Source organism: Equus caballus, chromosome 19, assembly GCF_041296265.1.
Source record: "Equus caballus isolate H_3958 breed thoroughbred chromosome 19, TB-T2T, whole genome shotgun sequence".
In the NCBI taxonomy this organism is placed as follows: domain Eukaryota; kingdom Metazoa; phylum Chordata; class Mammalia; order Perissodactyla; family Equidae; genus Equus; species Equus caballus.
In genome coordinates, this window is record NC_091702.1 from 9,042,421 (window position 1) to 9,059,987 (window position 17,567).

Genomic DNA, 17,567 nt, shown 5'->3' on the forward strand with positions numbered 1-17,567 from the left:
CATCATATTTATATGCTTGAGGATTAAAAACAAATTCTATTCGTCATTTCCAATTTGAATTTTTGGGGGAAGAATTTAAGTTTACCTTAGTCCTAATATGACCTTGTTAGTAACATTGCAAGATAAAAGCAACCATGATATAATTGTGTTTAATAATAATTTCCCTCCAAAATTCTATAAGAAGTCTTTTTGAAACATGAGTTTGCTTCCTTTACTCTAAATGAAAAGCTTGTCATAAAATTATAGTAGATTATCCTTGATATATTAAAGTAACAATATTATAATGAAATATGCATAACTAATTAAATAAACACATATTAGAAGTGCAAACTGGAAATCTTTCTTATTCTTCTTTTGTCTGTTTTGATGAAGTCTACAGCAAAATAAAAATATGTCACCACTGCCCTAAATATAGGAGTATTAGTTACCACACTGGAAGCCCCTATATCAAGAACATTTTCTTTGCCAATTATATATCAAAGTCCAATAGCTGTTTCTTGTTTATTTATTTACAAATTTGATGTTCATATCTGACGTTTAAATTTGTAAGCAAATATCTGTAAAACTTCCTTTTCATTGTTTTCTTTAAAAAATTCCCCTTAGGAAACAAAGGAAAAGAGATATTTGACATAGATAACACCCAGTGAGTAAATGACCAGGCAGCAGATATGGTGTCTCTGGAATAGAGTTTATCTCCTATTGATCAGTGCACTTGCCTCTGGGTCAGCACACAGGAATATACAGGGTTGTATTTTCACCTAAGGGGTCGTTTGCCTGGCCTTTCTACCGTGGTATTTTTAAATAACATATGAGGGAAAACACTCTCTCAAAGCCTAGTGTGATGGAAGATTGAGATACAGCAGTAAGATCATTTTGAAGAATCTTGGCCTCTTGCCCTGTATTGCTACCTTACTCCAATGAGGAAGCACAAGCTACTTACCCACAATTGTCTGAAGCCAAGAGTCCAAGACTTGAAGCTAGTGCCACATGACGTGGTAGAAAATGGGCCTCACTTGAGTATCTGTGGCTGAGGAAACACTAGCCCTTCCCAAGCTGTAACCAGGGCTGTTTGATCCAAGCTTTCTGATACTAGCTCTATGGTTTGGGAAACCAGTGGCCTTTGGGACTGATTAGCTGCCTCAGCATTCTATGAGGATGGATGCACTTAAATTTCCATAGACTCTAACTGGAGCTCTGAAGAGGACAGCTCCCTCTCTGGAAGGCTAGTCTACAGGAGAGCAGTCACATTAGCCTGTACTTCTTGTTAGATTTAATCCAGGTAACAGAAAGCAATTTCTGTCTTGATAATTCTTCATTATGCATTTCAAGGGATGCAAAATGAATATATACAGTCATATTATACAGCGTTTATACTACTAGAGAAGCTAGACAATTTACATTGATTGTCCATGTTTTTTTACAAATTTCCGTAGGATTTTCTACCCAAATCCAAAATACCAATACTTTTAATATCGCTTGTCACTTTTCACAGAATGTCAGGCAAGATCCACAAAAGTTTTAGTCAGCAGAAATAGCAATAATGGTACCTTCGATGATGCTATGAGTTATAACATGCGACACTAGTCAAAATCCTGAAAAGAATATGACATTGAAATTAATTTTTTTTTTACTAAAGTCTGATCCCTTTTTCATCACGGCAATTCTTCCTAATGGCTGCATTTGCATTAGGCTGCAAATCCCTAGCATTGCTGTTGCAAGTGACAAATAAAAATGGCAAGCAATAGGATATATTGGAGTATATGAGGAAGCCATTTGGTATAAACCTAATTCAGCCTGACCTTGTCTTTCCAAAAGGGCCTGAGCATGGCCACTGAGCATGCATTGTATATCTGCTTTAGAGATTCCCTATGGCAAGAGCAAAGGCCCTTGAGATAAAGGTGCAACTTCTCTCCCCCTCCCAACCTTGGCATCTCCTTAAGGATTAAGTATCTTTCCTTAGGCTAGAAACTGATTGCTGCGTGCACCTGTGACCACCCAGCTTGAGACAATAGACTTGCCTCCTGCTATGCCCACTGAGATAGCAGACCCACTAACTGCTGTGTTCATCAAGCGCTGTGCTGACAGGGCAATCTTGTGACTATTGTGGGAGGGACATTTCAATCGTATGTGAAACATACTCTTTGAGGGTATATAACCACCCTATGTACCCTCACTTCTTTGGAGTGCTCTGTTTCTTTGTGGAAAGACTCTCCCGGGTTATAATCCTAAGATTTAAGGTCAGAATAAACTCACCCAAATTTTCATTTATAGACTGGTTATGGATTATTTTCGTCAACACAAGAATTTCTAACTTGTTTCTTTATTTCTTGAGTTTATCTTTTTTGTTCATTATTTAATAACCAAAACCCAAGATTTTTAATTTTTTGCCCTGGTCGTCTCTTGTCTTCAGGGTGACCCATGGATGCTAGCCTCCATATTTCTAGGGCTTGTCATTACTTCTACTTCTCTCTTTCTTGGAAACATAGGAGATGTATTTCCCAGTACCCTGTGATAGTGGGGCCTGGACATTAGGTATATGTCACTTTGGGGATCAAGTATTGAAAGGCATTGCGGGATTCCTCATGCTTTCCTCCACAGCAGAAGGAAATGCTGAAGGCCTGTGTCGACCTGGTAGAATTATTAGCAGGGGAATCCTCTGTCACCCTTGCCTCAGGTTCCGAGGGAACTGGAATGCAGCCCACTTGCTGACTCATGTGACAAAACAAGAAATTGCTTTGCTGTTTTAAAAAATACTCCTACTTTTTATGGTGCAGGGGAGGTGTTTTTTTGCTACTTTTCCTCTACAACATCATAACCTGGTAAATACAAAATTGCATTCCAACTTTAATTTTCCAAGCCCGTTCCACCAAGAACTGGCTATCAGGTATACAGTAAATTTCTCTGTTTTTATCGAGTTACTTTGCCTCCATCCTTCCCTGGGCCAATTACTCAGCTTCCTTCTTTCTCTGATATCCATATTTTTTAAATTTTTTTTTAAAGATTTTATTAATTCTTTTTCTCTCCAAAGCCCCTGGGTACATAGCTGTATATTTTTAGTTGTGGGTCCTTCTAGTTGTGGCATTGATATCCATATTTTCATTGCTGGTTTCCTCAAGCTTGTGCTCAACCTTGCCAATAACTCAGTCTCCACTGTAATCCAGGTAACTTCGTTTCAGTCAAAAGCAAAGAATGAAAATCACAACTCTAGTACTTTTCCACTTTCAAATCTCTTTAGCAGCTGAAATATAAGAGTAAGAAAATCTCAGTCAGTTCCACTTGAAATATAAGCAGCTCAAGGAAGCTTGTACCACCGGAAAATGTCCTCCCGCTAGTGAATATTCTGAATCAGTAGAATGCTTTTAAACTCAGCATGGAATACATATATCTGATTTGTAGAGTTTCACTTTCTGTCAGAGAAAGAAAGGTTACATTCCCAGTGTGTTTTGAAGAATGCTTTGGTTTTGGAGAAAAACCCCTGCAGCATTTTGACTAGGAAGTACCCTCTCAAGAAAGATTTCCCATCATGCCTCACTTTTAGTTAGTAAGTGCAGAGAGAATTCCTGAGGTTTTGTCTTTATGATGTAAAAACAAACGAACAAAGACTCACAACCAACTGATTCTTTAAAAAATAGTACCACATTGTTTGGATAATTGTATCAAGAAATTCTCTGAATTGTTTGAAAGTGGCAGCTTTCTTAAACACCAAATAAGGAAAGTAAGTCCATAAACAAATCATGTAGCTCGTACCCCCTCCCAAGCAAAGACCCTCAAAATAATAAGTTTTGATCAAGGAGTAGCTGGGATCTTTCTTAATGGGGTAAGAAATTTCAATGATAAATTGAGAGATTGACTATATTTGTAAAAGTTTTGAATTCTGACAGGATTTATAATTAGGAAATTAGGAAAAACTACTCTTGCAAATTAAGAGCAAAAAGAAGGGTGGCAGTTTTGGCTTTAGAAAGCAGAAAGAGAGAGAAATTGAACAATAAACACATAATAAACTGATATTATGTATTTTGGTATGTAAGTCTATTATATTATGGGTGAGGACATTTAAGGAGCCTCAGAATATATAATTTTATATATTATTTATCTGTAAATCAGATATATTATTTTTTGTCCACTGAATGCAATTAAATCAATCTTATGTTTCACTTGGGGTGTTTTAATAAGTTGGTAAAAATGTTTTCTATAGTTTTATAGTCACAGTTTCCTGTAAAATAGTGCTTTAATAGGAAAAATTTGTATTATAAGGGCAACAGTGCTTACTATTTATTTTTCTATGCTATTACAAAAAGAAAGCTATGTTAGACTTAAGATCCCGGGTTTGAAACCTTTTAATATGATTAACAATATACACATACATACATATATGTGTATACATGTATATGTAGGTGTATACATAGAGAGACAGACAGACAGACAGAGGGGGAGGGATTTGTTCAAGAAGTTCAAATGTTTGAATGAAATTTTCTGCTTTCACCCAGAGAAGCAATATTGCCTAAACTATTAAATTGACAATTTTATCTCTAAGTTTTCTTCTCCATATCCCTTAATTAATGACCACCTACACCATCATAGTTAAATCTATCATTACTGATTTATGATTTTCTTCACCAGAACTAAACTGCATGTTCATTGAACACAAATTGTTGGTGTAAGTTTTTCTGACTATTTATGCTGGATAATATGATGAATATGAGTCAATCAAAGTAAAGCCAAATTTCCATTTGTAGAGTACATTATAGTTACTTTCTGAAAATCAAGTCCATCCTCTGAAATTGTGGAAGAGCTGTGTTATTTGGATGGGCTTAACCTTGTTTCCAATAGAATGATGTGTCTGGATTTGTCAGTGCTAGCTAGAAGCTAGGCAAGTCTAACACCCTTTGCCATAGGGACCGACTTAGGCTATTGCATCAGTCCAGCCTGGGACAAGCACTAGAGCTCATCTCTCCATGGTAGGGATTGGTTCAGGGATGACAGGTGAGTTGGATGGTGTGATAAGAAGGAAGCCCATTTTGTTGGAAGAGACTTTCACTCTACTCACTAAATATTAACGGTCAACTATAAATTTGAAGTTGTCAAATTTAACAGGTAAAAATACAGACTGCCCTGTTAACTTTAATATCAGATAAAAAATAAAGTTTTCTATTTGTATGTCCCAGATTTTGCATGGGACATACTTATAATAAAAAAAAAGTGTTGTTCATCTCAAGTACAAACTTAACAGGGCATCTTGTATTTTATCTGACAGCCCTACGTAAGTGACTAGCTCCCTTTGGATATGAGAGAAATTAACTTGATAACAAAGCCTTCATGAAAGAGGATATGGCCAAAATAACTTAAAGGCCACATAGTCAGAAATGTGGTTTTACTATTCTAGAATTCTGCAATATGTCTACAGTTTTCATTTGCACACACTACTAAATTTCTATCTTTTTGTTAAAATTTTTTTATTTGATCTTATTGATTTGTGCCACTAAGAAAACACAGTGAGTGAAGAGATATAGAAATCTCTGAGCAGAGAGAATTCCAAGCAGAGGGAATAGCAGAAGTTAAAAAACCTGTAACATGAGTAGATTTGTCAGGTTGAAGAAGAGCAATCAGTTCACTGCAGCTGGAATACAATGAAAAGGAGGAGGGTGGTGAGAAATGAGGTTAAAGTGGTAGCCAAGATCTAGAAGGGTTGAGATTTGTGGGTCTCAAGATTTCAGGATCATATTCTCAGCATGGTGCATTAAGGTGAATGTGTTGAGAAGGGAGTGGTATGATTTGATTTGAATTTTTAAAAATATCATTCCAATAGTTGTACAGAAATTCTATAGATGAGCAGATTTAAATTTTTTTGCGATAATTTCGGTGAGTGAAGATAACAGTGTGCACTGGGGTGACAGTGGTAGAGATAGAATTGTGCAGAAATACTCTGTTTATTGGATATAAAACCAAGAAGAGATGACTGCCTGGCCTGGAATCTCAGATCCATCACTTACCACTTTTGTGACACAAATCTAATTATTTAATACAGATTTTCTCAACCACAGCACTACTGACATTATCCTCTGGGTAATTCTTTGTTGAGGGGATGCTGTCTTGGGCATCATAAATGTCTAGCATCATCCCTCTCTGGCCTGTACTCACTAGATACTAGTAGTGTGTCCTCAGTTGGGAAAACCATAAATGTTTTCATACGTTGCCAAATATCCTCAGGGGGATGAAATTGCCCTCAGTTGAGAACCACTGAGTTGTTTTAACACTTTTTCTTCACTTTTTTCATCTGTAATATGAGGATAATAATAATCAGTTGTATAAAAAGATGAACTACATTAGTCCTTAAAAATTTTGTCTTAATGAAGTGTTATGACAAATGCATTAAATCTCTTAAAATTAAAGGATTATTAAACCAAATAATTAATTATACCCATTTTATGCCGACACCAAGAAATAGATGAAGTGGAGAGAGATGGTAGAAAGGGATCTCCCTGTTATCACCACACCAGAAAGAAAGAATCTTAAAATTATCTTAAGTAAAATGGACAGTCATGTGGTACTACTTGAAATAGTGTGTGCAGAATTTGCCACCAGGGTCCTCTTTTGATAAGGATTTGAACTCATAGAAGGGATATATTCATTATATACTTAAATGGCAATGTTAAAAACAGTAATTTTTTGTTTCAAATGTTAGAAAATTAAAACTTCTGTTGTAGGTGCGACCTGAATTCTTCTGATCGCCAGCAATTGTGAGACTTTCCTGGGATCGTATGTACATGCAAACTAATCCAAAATTGATACTTAGAATAGAAGTGAATTTGGGAGTGATTGAAATTAATGTATCCACTGAAAAGTCAATGTACAGTGTTGGTGATAACTTTGAATGAAGAGGAAGATTTTATTACATTATTTTCATCTCCAAAACATCAGTGTTCTAACCTGATGGACTCTATCAAAAACAGGAGCTATAGTGACAGAATTCTCTAACATGGTGGCAGCTTCCCAGATATTACCACGTGAGGTAATAATTTGTGTAACAACACTTGAAGCTATCAGTGTAGGCCTTTGCTTTCTGAAGCTTGTCAAACCACATGTTATCTGTGTGTTTGCATTTGTGAACAAATCTAAATTTTGTAAAATTTGTACACATTTTCAGAAAATTTTATTTTTAATAGATTCATAGAGAACTTATAGAAATAAATTTTATTACCTTCAGCTTTTTCTCAGTGAAATACAAGACATTTTTATTCAACATATATTTTCATTCTGCTACTTTGTTTAAAATTACACACTATGATTTTAATATCAGTTATTTCATTCTTTATGTAATCCATTTGTAATAATTTGTATATAAAACAATTTTTTGAAATTCTTCAGGAATAATTACTGAAGTTCTTAAAAATTCTCAGTTTAAGAATAATTCATATAATTTATTAAATAATAGAAAATTCTCCTAAGATTTTTTATATGGTCTTTCAGTTTTAAATTGAACACTTTCACTTTCAATCTATGATGCTATTTTAGAAGCAGAGATATCAGTATTGATTGATTTTTTTTTAAGATAAAGAGAGAGAGAGAGAGAGAAATAAAGATGGCTGTGCGATTATGCATAGGTTTGTGCACACATACATTTCCTAACTCTACCCACTAGGAAGCCTGTAAGCAGCGACACCCAGTGGCAGAGAGAACAATTAACACCTAGATCTTGGTTTCTCAACATCATTGTCCAATAAAAGAAAATAGAGCTTCTTGGAGAAGTGGTGTACCAATGGTCCAATTGAAAACAACTTAAGCAGCAAAGTAATGATAGCTTTGGACTATAACCCATAAAAAGAAATAAATATTTATTAGTCTAAAATAATGTAAGTAAATAATTGAATAAATAAATTAATGGTGGGGGAAAGGACAGCTCTTCCTTACAGAAGAATCTCATTTCATCAATAGAGAAAGAAGGAAAGAAAATCACCATTTAACTTCACGATAATAATTGTTTAGGCAAGATTCACCAACAGATGTTTAAATTAGTGAGTGAAAGCTTGAGGAGAGACACATTAATATAGAATGTAAAGAAAATTTTAATAAGTAAAATATTCCACTCAGCATTCCCTCATAAAATAATGGAAAAATCTCAGGGTTTTCTATATTTTACTCATTTTTGTTAAAACTAGCTTAATTTTAGATAATGATATACCTCAGAATACTTTAAGAAATAGGAGTGTTATAAACTGAGAACAATTAGAGAAGTCTCGTGCTTGAAAATCAATTTGTCAAATTATTTTAACCATTCTAATGACATGAAGACAGCTTACTGATCTTGTTTAATGAAATCATTCACGTGTGTATGTGAAAAATATACAAATATAAATGTAAACTTATACATATATGTGTATGCATGTACTTATTCCCTAGGGCTGCTGATAATAAGCTGAATGAAATTAAAATTAATGTAATTTTTGAATGCTTGCTAATAATTTATTACCCACATTAGCTACTTTTGTCATTGGTTTTTGCTTAACCTCCAAGGACTAAATCACATGCCTATCCCTAATGGCAAAGGAATATAGGAAGTTGAAATTTTTATTTTATTTTGCTTTACACACAAAAAGTGTATTTTAAGTTGCAAACTAACAGTCTGCTATTATAACTTAAAATTAAGCGACAAATAAAATAAACTTGTTTTATCTATTAATTTAATAACTTTATTAAAGAGATTTCCCAAGTTATAGCAAAAGTATCAACATAAGTATTTAAATTTATATTTGTATAGTATTTTCAACTACTATTTAAGTTCTTCTTTTTATCTTTAGGTAACTAACAATTTTCTTCCATTAGATCTGTGTCAGATAGCTAAAAACAGAAATTTACTTTCAAAATAAAGCAAAGAAATTAACTAATTAAATATTATCTGAAAATTTAAATTTAAAATAATGAAAGTTGAGTGAAATTTAGCACTAAATTCTCACAAGATATGAAATATCGCAAACATGGTAGAACTCCTAGGATATTGATATTCAAAAAATAGTATTGCCATTCTATACTGAATTTTAAACCAGCATTCCTTTGTTCTTAATTGACAGAAGTTTTTCCTCTACTGACAAAATACACAACCAGGAATCTCTAACGAGTTCTGTACACACTAGGCGATAATTTTTCACCAAAATTATTGTATGCAAAATATGATTGAAATCATGTATATTCACTACCTACCAAAAAGTAATTCGCTTGTTCTCTTGAAAGTTCTTTTCATCTTGCTATTAATTATATCTCTTCTATGAAACACGAAAATACTGGAGGAAAGAATGTAGAATATTTTACCTATTGGTTTAATAAAATATATTAATGTATCATGGTACATAAATATACAGCTTAAAAGCACGTAAGAATTTATAATGAGAAGTCTTCACCAATCATTTTGCTTCTTATTTAGTATAATAATTCAATATCATAATATCATCTATGCAAGTATATTGATTTTTCTTAGAACACATACCCTAGGATTGTGAGCAGTTAGAAATTCTGTTTCTTATGTAGATTTCTGAGAAATAATAAAATTATATTCTTCCAGAAATGTTCTCATCTAACATAATTTATAGTTAAAAGAGATATTAAAGAATATCCATTTGTGTTATGTCCATCCAAGCTCACAACTGTCTGAGAATAGTATCTGAGGATTGGGATGACAGTTAGTGAACAAGATCTCATTTCTTTTCTCGTATCTCCTGGAGGCTGCAGCACTCCATCTAGCCACATCTCAGGAAGAACAGTTGCACCTAGGACAAAGGAGCTCATCTATGTAGCAAGAAAAGTGAGCTACTTATAGAGGCCATGGGAAATTTAGAAGATAAGGAGATAAATGAGCAAGAGGTAAGAAAAAGTGCTCTGGATTTTGGATAAGTTGAGTCCCCAATGTGTGGTTTCTGAGAGCATTTTCATGCTTATCCATAAACAGGAATATAGATTGTAGTAGTGAGACTACATAAAAATGCAAAGAAGGAAAAGAGGTGGGAGGAAGATAAAAGAGGCTTTAAAAACAAGGTGGAAAAGGAAAGAAAAAAGGATTTTTTGTGCATCAATTTTGACTGCAGCTCTTGGATGAAAGTGCCAACTGTGGGATGGGGGCCATAGAGGAGATGTCGAAGGAGAGAGAGGCAGAGAGAGAGAAAGAAAGAATTGATTGGGGATCCCTTATTATTAAATCAGAGTATTTGAATTTATACTTACTATTTTTCTTTCATGCTTTCAACTTCGAGGTAAGTGAGAGAGCACGGAGCTGCCTGTGAGTGTGTGGGGCAGAGAATTTGCCCTTTGTTTCTCTTTAATTTTCCTGTCAAATAATTGTTTAATTTTTCCAAGAAATACAAACATGTAGTAGGAAAAAAATCCTAAAAGGTTGGTAGAAAAAAAAAAAATCCTGCAATGCTAATCTGCTCCTTACCTCACAAGGCAATAAGTTTATACTACATCAGCTATATTTTCTGATATGTAACATTTTTCAAAACTTGATTTCAAAATTTAAAAAATACAATTTTATTTTAAGAATTAAAAAATGTAGAAGGATTAAGGGACGATGTAACAGTCTTCACAGTTTCTCCATTGTTTGTTAATTTTACGTCCAATCACTATCTCTGTGGTAAATATTAACACACTAAAATTTAATCTGCTATAATCTTTTTCATGCTCATCCCAACAGATATGCACACAGATGTAGTTGTATTTGATTGAAACTGTGTATGTGTGTGTGTGTGTGTGTGTATTTATGGATATAAAATCATTGTATAAACATTTCTTTGTGACTTGCTGGTCTTTATTTATTTATTCTTTAAATTAACAGAGTTGATTTTTTAGAGCAGTGCTAGGCTTACAGAAAAATTAAGGAGAGAGTAGAGTTCCCATATTCCTCCTCTCCCACAAGCAGTCTTCCCTGTAATTAACATCCTGTGCTAGTGTAGTATATTTGTTACAATTAATCAGTTAATGTTGACACATTATTATTATTTAAAGTCTATAGCTTACATTAGAGTTCACTCTTTGTACCGTACATTCTATGGGTTTTGACAAATGTATAATGACATGTGTTCATCATTATAATAGCATGCAGATTACTTTCACTACCTCAAAAATCCTTTGTCCTACCTATTCACCTGTCTCCCTGTTTCCTAACCCTTGGCACCCCAACCACTGGTCTTGTTGTTGCAGCCATAGTTTTACCTTCCCTGGAACGTCACATGGTTGGAATCATACAGTATGTAGCCTTTTAGATGGGATTATGTCACTTAGCAATATGCATTTAAGGTTGCACCATGTCATTTCATGGCTCAATAACTCATTTCTTTTTATCAATGAATAATATCCCATTTTATGAATAATATCCCATTTTATGGATGTACCACTATTGGTTTATCCACACACCTATTGAAGGACAACTTAGTTGCTTTCAAGTTTTGGCAATTATGAATAAAGCTATTGTAAACACCTGTGTGCAAGTTTTTATGTGGACATAAATTTGGTAAAACTCATTTGACTAAACACCAAGAAGAGTGATCGCAAGTTCCTGTGATAAGAGTATGTTTAGTTTTTTAAGTAACTACCAAATTGCCTTCAGAAGTGGCTGTACAATTTGCATAGCATCAGCAATTAATGAGAGTTCCTGTTGCCTTACATCCTCACAAACATTTGGTGTTGTCTGTGTTTCAAATTTTAGCTATTGTAATAAAAATGTAGTGGTAGCTCATTGTTTTAGTTTCCAATTACCTAATGACATATGATGTTGAGCATCTTTTCATATACTTATACGTCATCTGCATACCTTCTTTAGTGAATTGTCTTTCCAAGATCTTTTGCCCAAGTTTTGGGGGGTCGTTTGCTTTCTTTTTTTAAAGATTGGCACCTGAGATAACAACTGTTGCCAGTCTTCTTTTTTTTTCTTTCTGCTTTTTCTCCCCAAATCCCCCAGTACATAGTTGTATATTTTAGTTATGGGTCCTTCTGGTTGTGGCACGTGGGACACCCCCTCAGCATGGCCTGATGAGTGGTGCCATGTCCCCTCTCAGGATCCGAACCCGTTAAACCCTGGGCCACCACAGCGGAGCGTGCGAACTTCACCACTCGGCCACGGGGCCAGCCCTGCGTTGTTTGCTTTCTTATTGTTGAGTTTTAAAAGATCGTTGTATATTTTGAGTAACAGTCTTTTATCAGATATGCGTTTTACAAGCATTTTCTTCCAGTCGGTGGCTTCGCCTTTCATTACCTTAACAGCATCTATAGCAGAGGAAAAGTTTTTAAGTTTAATGATGCCAAAATTTCCACGTTTTTTATTCACAGATTATGCTTTTGATGTTGTATCTAGAAAGTCATCGCCAAACCTAAGGTCACATAGATATTCTTCTATGTTAACTTCTAGAAATTTTATAATTTTGTGTTTTACATTTAGAATAGGATCCATTTGAGTTAGTTCTTATGAAAGCTAAAAATTCTGTGTCATGATTCATTTTTCTGGAGGTGAATGTCCAATTGTTTCGGCACCATTTTTTGAAAGACTATCCTTTCTCTATTGCATTCATTTTGTTCCTTTATTGATCAGTGGACTGTATTGCTCTAAGTCAATGTCTGCACTCTCTATTCTGTTCCGTTGATCTATTTGTCTGTTCTTTTGCCAATAGCACACTTTCTTGATTTCTGTAGCCTCACAGGAAGACTTGAAGTCTGGCATTGGGAGTCTTCTACCTTTGTCCTTCTCTTGTATATTGTGTTGGCTATTCTGGGTCTTTTGCCTCTTTATATAAACTTTAGAATCAGCTTGTCTACATCTACAAAATGACTTGCTGGGCTTTTAATTGGGATTGCGTTGAATCTATACATCAAATTGGGAAAAACTGAGATCTTAACAATATTGAGTATTCCTATACAAGTACATGGCATATCATTCCATTTATTTAGATCCATGATTTTTTTCATCAGATTTATATAATTTTCCTCATTTGCAACTTTCATTTATTCTTTCTCTAATGCTCTTGCTTTCTTTATGTACGTCTGAGTTTCTGATCTATATCACTTTCCTTCTTTTAAAGAATTTATTTTAACATCTCTTGCACAGCAAGTCTCATGGTGATAAATTTCTTCATGTTTTTGAATTTTGAATACTAGGTTGATTTTTTTCTTTCCTCACTTTAAATATTTTACTTTCTTGTTGTTTGCATGGTTTCTGAAGAGAAGTTCAATGTAATTCTTCTCCTTTCTTCTCTATGGTAAAGTGTTGTGTTTCCTCTGGCTTATTTTAAGATTTTTCTTTGGCTTAGATTTTCTACAGCTTTAGTATAATATGCCTAGGCTTAGATTTTTTGGTATTTATCCTGCTCTGTGTTGTCTGAGTGTCCTGTATCTGTAATGTGGCATGTGACATTAATTTTGAGAAATCTTCAGTCATTATTAATTCAAACATTTCTTATGTCTGTTTCTTTCTTCGCCTTCTGGTATTCCCATTATGTTTCTGTTACACCTTTAGAATTGACCCACAGTTCTTGAATCTTCTGTTCTATCTTTATCATTCCTTTTCTCTTTGCATTTCAGTTTTGGTAGTTTCTGTTGTCATATCTTGAATCTCACTTCAAGCTTACTGTATCCAGTCTATTGAGGAACCCATGAAATTTGATTCTTGATTTCTGACATCTCCTTTTGAATCTTTCTTACTCTTTCCATCTATCTGATTATGTTATCCATCTGTTATTTTCTTTTTACAATTTTTCCCTTGGAGCCTTCAGCATATTAATCTTGGTTGTTTTAATTTCTGGTCTGATAATTCCAAAAGCCCAGCCATACTTGCTCTATTACTTCAGACTGTGTTTTTTGTCTTTAGTATGACTTGTAATTTTTTGTTCAAAGCCAGACGTGATGTATCCTGTAAAGAAACTGAGGTGGATAGGCCTTTAGTTGGGGAGTTTATGTTTATTATGCTAGGAATTAGGCTATGGGCACTGTTTTCTCCAGCTGCAAGCTTCAGAGGCTAAAGTTTACTTTGGTCTCCTTGTTTTGGTTTCTCCTGTGTCTTTGAGTTTCCCTAGAGACTCCTTCACAAATAAGGTCTGAAGCGTGCAGTTCGTTCAGTTGTAATCCCCCATTATTGCACAGCAGCCTTATTGATGTTGTGCTAAGGTGTGGGGGGAGGTGTTCTATATTCCCATGATTATGTTTCATTCATCCTGTGCCCCAGGCTGAGACCTTCATAAGTGCTTCTTAGTTTCTTCCTCCCCTTAGCTAATACAGGAAGGCTAGAGTGGGTTAATTATTCATTTCCCTTCTCCATGTTGATTTGTCTCAAGTAAAGTGGTTTCACTTGAGGGTAAGTCTTCGTGAAGCTGCGTTTCCAAAGAGCTGCCTTTCCCTCACCCTGCCTAAAGGATAAGGAAATTCTTCTTAGGAGGAGGGATATTTTCTGTAAGAATCTGTAGGGCTCCTCTAGGTAAAACTCATGAGTGTGTGGGGGCCCCTCCGGAGTTAAATCTCAAGCTTGTCCACACGAAGACTTTAAGAATTCATCAATTACAGTTTAAGTTTTCCTATCACAATATCAGCTCCAGCAGCAGGCTTCTACACCTGGACTTTTGCTCCACTAAGCTGTGGTTCTCCATAACTGCCGGTCTGCCCCTCCAATTTTGGGTGCAGTAATTTGCCCTGTGACTTCAATTCTCTGACAGATCTAAGAAAAGTTATTAATTTTCAGCTTCTTTTTCTTTTTTCTTGTTATAAGGACAGGAGGGATGACTTCCAAGCTCCTAAATGGCCTATTTCTTAATTTAAAAATAAATCATCGACATCACCACCAGCTTGTATTTGGCTCTCTCTCTATTTTTATTTCTCCTATTTTTTCTATAAATATACATAAATTGGATCATATCTTTCATACTCCACTTGTTGGTGTGATTCTCTTTTGATTTGCCCCTCTCCTTTCTCCCTCCTCCAAACTACTCACATTGTCATTCCTCCATCCCCTTTGTGTATCTATGTCAACAAACTGCTCTTTTTCTCTTCAGATAATCATGGATGTGTGCATACACACCCAAATTGCTTTATTTTTTGATTTACAACATATAATCATAATAGACTCTTTTCCCTCAATACACTGAGAGAAATTTGCTGTTCCCGCAACTGCTTTCTCCTAGAGTCAGATTGTACCATATAGTCATTTTGGGGACCCTGTGCTATCCATCTAAGACATTAAGATGTGCAAGATCCTGTAACAGTTAACTAACAGCAGTTACTTTTCACAGCTGAACAAATGACGTAAATAAACACAGACACTCTGTTTCTCATTTCCTTATTAGAAGTTAAATTTATATGTGATTCATTCACCAGATCCCAAAATAGTGTATGTTTATATATGTTTGTATATATATATATATACATACACACACACACACAGATACACATGTAAATAATGTATTATTACACAAATATGAAGCACCTAGAATAGTCAAATTAATAGCAATACACTCATGTATATCTGTATATATATGTTTAAACATACATATATGCAAACACATAAGCCTATATGCGTATATACACAAACATGCCATACATTACATGTATTATTAAATGTCTACATATTGTGTATTTAAAATAGTGCAACCTCTTTTGCAGAGTACTTTAACAATAATTCATCTCAACATCAGTGTATACACAATAAAAATTTATCAGTGTGTTTTTAGGTATTTAAAATAAGTGTTACTTTGATTAAAGGTATTTGTAAAAATAGTCCAATAAGGAAATTGTTTTGATGCAAGCAATCTTTCATAATCACCTGTCAGGAAAAATTTCTAGAAACAAATAAGGTGATCTTGAATTAAGCCCTCCCTCAAGGGAATTTTTGTTTTTATGAGGTATAAAAATATGTATTTTTCAATTAAAAAATAAAATCCATCTATGTATATCCATGTTTATAGCAGTATTATTCATAATACCAAAGGTGGAAGAAATTCACAACCTCATCCATAGATGAATTGATAAAAATAATGTGGTACGTACATTCAGTGGGAAATTATTCAGCCTTAAAAGAAAAGGAAATTCTGACACAAGCTTCAACATGGAAGAATCTTAAAAACATTATACTAAATGAAATGAACCAGTCAGAAAAGGACAAATAAAGTATGATTCTAGTGATAAGAGATATCTAGAACAGCTAAATTTGTAAAGACAGAAAGTAGAATGGTGGTTGTCAAGGGCTGGGGGAAAGAGGAATGGGAAGTCATCGCTTAATTGTGCAAAGTGTCAACTGGGAAAGGTGAAAATGTTCTGAAGACAGATGGCGGTGATGGTTACACAACAATGTCCGTGTACGCAAAGCCACTGAACTGCATGTTTAAAATGGTTAAAATAGTAAATTTTATATTACGTATATTTTACCACAGAAAAAATCCGTCTGTGAAACATTAATTACTAAGTGTTTGGCTGAGACGGAAACTTAAAAATGAACAAGTTTCAAATTTAAAAAAAAGATTATTACTTTAAAAATATTTACCATAAATTGTAAACATCAGAAATGAAAAAAATTTAGTACCACATTTCCTTCAGACATTGAAAAGAAAGTAAGAGGCTACAATGAATAAAATAAATACTATCTAAAAATATCTAATGAAAACTGGTTTTTTTCTTGTATGAGATGCCATTTACTGTTTTGTTCAAAGGCAAAACACAGCTCAAATTGTCAATTCTTCCATGTATTTATAAGGGCACCATACAAGTATTCTCTTAATTATGAATTCTGTCCAAATAAGACCTACGATATTTGTTCAACATTCTAGAGACTGCTTAGATAAAAAATAATACATGGTAGTCATTTCGAGTTTAAATTTTACAGCAAGTAATAAGACTGTGTTATTATTTTCCTTCTCAAGCATTGTGTCGTTTGAAGTTGGAATGTGAGTTACTGTGTGCTGTGCATGAACATGTATGTTTATGCAGAAGAAAGAGACACAGAGACATTTCTCTGATTTCACATGTTACTTTAAAAGGGAATAACTAAACTTTGTACTTCAGTTTCTAATAGGTTACAGATGCCAAAGATAAGGTAGGTGCAAGATGCTGACAATATTAAGGATACTAATAATCTGAAGCTGGAGTCCTTGATTTTTAATAATATTTTAAACACAGAAATCTGATTTAAATTCATCCATATGAAAAACGGGTTCATTTAGAAAAATACATTATAGTCTAAGTTTTTCATTATACTTTTGTTAATATTTTGAAATTCAATTCCAATGTGAGTAATAGATTTATGACTATACACTAAACTTTTATAATTGGAATAAATATGCATATTGTGGATACTGACACTATTTTTAGCTTTGTGTGCAGGATGCTTTTTCATTTGGTTTTTGGGCAGTGGTCAGGGAACCATCACTGGCAATTTATGACTCTAAAGTCAAACAATATTTTAGACTCATGATATGCCATTTAAGCCAAAGGACATATTTACGGTAAAAGCTCTTTTCCTCTTCTCAGCAATCTTTCTCTGTTTTTAGAAATATTTCAAACTCATGGTCTTCAATACGTGTTTGGCATTACAAAACTAACTTCTGGAATATTAA

At 34.1% G+C, this 17,567-nt stretch overlaps 1 protein-coding gene across 1 annotated transcript in view; it reads right to left on the minus strand.

The window, feature by feature from the left end:
* Positions 1-3,162: 3,162 nt before the first annotated feature.
* LOC138919095 (elongation factor G 1-like) overlaps positions 3,163-17,567 on the minus strand; it is a 103,914-nt gene continuing 89,509 nt past the window's right edge. The window contains exon 8 of the mRNA XM_070243145.1: positions 3,163-3,238. The gene's annotated coding sequence lies outside the window, so the exon portion shown is untranslated. The remainder of the gene's footprint in view (positions 3,239-17,567) is intronic.